We start from the raw sequence: 4033 nt of genomic DNA on the forward strand, positions 1-4033 counted from the left end.
CTTTGCTCATGAAGCCAACGTGTTGTGTTTGGAGAAGAAACCAGGTGATGGAGCACCTGGGTCCACTGCTGCTTGCTGGGAGGCACTCACTGTCATAAAGATATTGATGCAATCAGTCTCATTATGAGACATTCATCCATTAATGGGCTGTGAACCACCTCGTTGTTTGATCTGCAGGGTGACCTCATGCTGTAAGTGGTCTCCAGTGGGCCCCCAGCAGGCTGAGGTACATTTTGGAGGCGAAATTGGAGCACTGCCCACACCATGCCTTACACTGCTTGTGGAACTTCTTTTCCCAGCAGCTGCAGGACGTCCACAGCATTGGGCAGAACATGGCAAGTGCCATTCACACAGTGGAGACAGGGGAGCCTGTTTTTTGTGTATCACAGTCCCAAGGATGTTGGGTGGAGATGAGGACATCTCAGCATCAAAACTTGTGTCCAGCTGCTTGTGTCTTTTTATGCAAGCAATGCAGAGGAGTTTGGGAGGCTACTCCAGTTATTCTCCCTATAATTAAAATGCAGAATTTACTTCTTCTTCCACTGGCCTCTTGAAGGGAATTAAACTCAAGATTAATGAGGTGTCTAATAGTTTGTGTGGCCCCGCTCAGAAATAAAGCAACTGTTTGCTCCTTGTGTGATTGGACATGTGAAAACAGCCAGTTTCTCTCCAGATGATGTGCACTGCTACCAGTGACAAGTGCAGATGGATGTTTATGCTGCTTGCCAAGCTGTTGAGAAAAGCACTGACGCAGATCTGAAAGAAATGCACTCAAGCTTGCTGCTTTGCATCAGGGCTTTGAGAATAACAGCACAGGGAAGGAGCAGCACCAGGGGTTCAGCTGTGGTCAGGGCTACTGGAGGTTGCTCTCATGGCGAGGCCGCTTGCATCCAGCTGGAGTGACGGCTCCTGGATGGAGGTGGCCCAAAGCTGCTGGTGGCCAGCACAGCTTGTCATCCAGAACCACAGGTCCATGGGTGGCCATGACAAGCACAATAACACCATGCGGATCTGTCTGCAGTGCAGACAAGCAATAAAAGTGTCCTTTCTATAACCACAGCGTGTGCTAGAAATGGAGGTGTTATCTCTTATTCACTCTCCTTTCTCTTTTTTTTTTCTTTTTCTCTAGGATCACCCAGTTGATGCATTAGCTTCCAAAACACTTGGTGTCTGCATTAGAACCACACAGGCTTTGCTCTCCTGCTGCAGACACCCAGGCTGCTCTCCACTGTGACCAAGACTGGGAGAAGCAAGGCAATGCCCATTGCAGCCAGCGTTCTCATTGGGCACATTCTGCTTCTCCCATTTCCACAGTTTTTTCCAACACTGTTCTGGCCAGTACACAGCAGCCTGCACTTCTTTTTTCCTATACAACCACCCTAAGTAGGAATTCAGGGATCTTGGCATCACCACTGGGTTCATCACCCAACCTCACAGGTAGGAACCACAGGCTGCAAGGTTTCCCTTCTAGAGCACGGGAGGAAACTCCAGGAGTTTGAATAAGCCATGCTCTGGATGCACACCAGCCTGTCTGGATCCTCCAAACGGCTGATGAGATCCCAAATCTCCTCCATAGCCATACCTGTGTCTTCCTTACCCTCCCATCAGGATAATATTTCCAAATCACCCTTCCCCAGCACCAAGCAGCCCCAGGCTTCTTGCCTTGCTCCCAGCATCACACATCATCCCAGAATTCCAGCATCATTCCCTTCTTTTTCCAGCAATCTCTTGCATAGCTGAGGGCCATTATTGTGTCTTCCCTCCTTTCAGACTAAACAAGTGCAGTTGTCTGTAGGACGTTTTTCCAGGACTGCAGATTGTGATCTGGATGCTCTTTGGGTGTCGCTCTTTTAAAGGTTCTGCCCAAGCTGGATAAGTTTCTCCAACTCCGACCTTCCCAGCTGCTGGCAGAGCACAAGAACTATTTTCACATTTCTTATGGACAGCATTCAGATTTATACATCCCAGGGGATGAGAGAGAGGAGAAAGCAAACCTCTGCTTAATATCTCCACTGATCACACACTTATAATTTTGCCTCCCACTCAGGCTTCCACTGTCATAGAATCATAGAATCACAGAATGGCCTGGGTTGAAAAGGACCACAATTCTCATACAGTTCCAACCCCTGCTGTGTGCAGGTCGCCAACCAGCAGCCCAGGCTGCCCAGAGCCACATCCAGCCTGGCCTTGAATGCCTGCAGGGATGGGGCATCCACAGCCTCCTTGGGCAACCTGTGCCAGTGCCTCACCGCCCTCTGCGTGAAAAACTTCCTCCTAATATCCAACCTAAACCCCCCTGTCTCAGTTTAAAACCATTCCCCTATGTAAGAATCACGAATCGTGGTGCTTCAGGAATCCCTGGGTTGACCCATTCTGACACTTCCCCCACCTGGGATTGCCAAAAGCCCCATGAGCTACCCCAACACACAGTGCTGAGAGGTTACAAATGGTCAGAAAATAGTTCGAGTCAGAAAAAAATCCATCTCTCATCCCCAGGGGAAGGGTCAGGAGAAACTTAATGCTTTTCTCATAGAAAACCAGAATTCTGAGAATTTCAGGCTGAAAACCAATAGCTTTTTGTTTTTGTTTTTATTCCAGAAATGCTCTGCAGTGTCTCGTGCATCTTTCTGGACTTCAGTCTTGGTTCTCTGGCCAAATCCCATCCCTCAGGACACTCCATTGCCTGACCTCCCTGTTTCCACCATGCAGGAGTCTCCATCTACACTGAGCCATCAGAGATGTCATTCTTTGGCAAAAAGCTCAATTTTTAGACAGACAAATTTAGACTTGTGCAATCCAAAGAAAACCCCGCCGCGTCCCAAAGGTGCCAATAAACCCAACACAGGAGACAATGTCTCAGCAACAAATCATCGAGGACTTTTTGGAGTAGGTCTCATCACTTCTGGCAGAGGGAGGGATGTGGAGATTCTGACTTTCAGCATCCCCACCCCGACCCATGCCCAAGGCAAAGCAACGTGGGCAGAAGAAGCTGCTGTTTGGTCCCGGGATTGGGAGCTTCAAAGGGCGCAAGAAGTGAGGGGCTCAAATCTGCCCCTTGTCCAAAGAGCTTTGGGGAAATTGAGCAGGGCAGGACTGGGCACAGCTGAGCTGGAAGCACTCCCTGACACTAACCAGCATCCTGTCCTGTCCCACCTCCCAAAATGCAACCAAATGGGACACAGCTCCATCCAAGTGCTCATGCTGCAAATCCACCAGACGCTGTATTTCCTAACCGAGGGGCTTTTACAGCCCTTACAGTAAGTCATAAAACTTCAGGAGGATTTTCTTGTGGTTAAACACTGAGGCCTGTTTTGGCCAAGCAAAGTAGGCTCTGCTCTGTCCTCCGGATGGAGTGGAGCTGGATTTATTGTTATTTATGTTTCAGTATAAGCATTACTCAGAAGGTAGCATTAGTCATAAAGCTGGCTCCCTGCACGGCTACCCTTGTTTTCCTTGTGTTTCTCTTCCTGCCTTTAGCTGAATTCCCTTTGACATCAGCCATCAAACATTAAACTGCACATAGATCACATATTGTCAGGGGCTGGCAGGGTTTTGGATTTGGCCTCTCTCCTCTCTACAGCTGTTTGGAGAGCTCGCTCTGCAGGAAGGAGGGTGGTCTGCCTCTCTGTCCTTTGAAGTGCAAGGAGCCCCCAGACAGATGCTCAGGCTCTGATGTGCTCTCAGCTCTTCCACATTCAAATGTCAGCTGGGCTGAGGCTGGAGAACTGCCTCAGACCTCTTCTGGCCCTGCCACCATAGCTTGGCACTGCTAGGTTAATGGTTGGACTCGATGAGCTTAGAAGTCTTTTCCAGCCGAAATGATTCCATGATTCTGTCAACCAAGGGTCTACTCCTCTGTGCAGGACATGGCAGTTAATGGTTGGACTAAATGATCTAAGAAATCTTTTTCAATTGAACTGGTTTTATGATTCTACTACGTTACGGTTATGGCGGTGGAGATATCTATGGAGGTGAACAATACGCCCACTTCAGCTTTTCTCTGAGGACTGAAAATACCCCAGCAGCTCTGCTC

The sequence above is a fragment of the Centrocercus urophasianus genome, unplaced genomic scaffold (assembly GCF_019232065.1).
Source record: "Centrocercus urophasianus isolate 14NV4802_14NV808 unplaced genomic scaffold, USGS_Curo_1.0 seq_48, whole genome shotgun sequence".
NCBI classification, from domain to species: domain Eukaryota; kingdom Metazoa; phylum Chordata; class Aves; order Galliformes; family Phasianidae; genus Centrocercus; species Centrocercus urophasianus.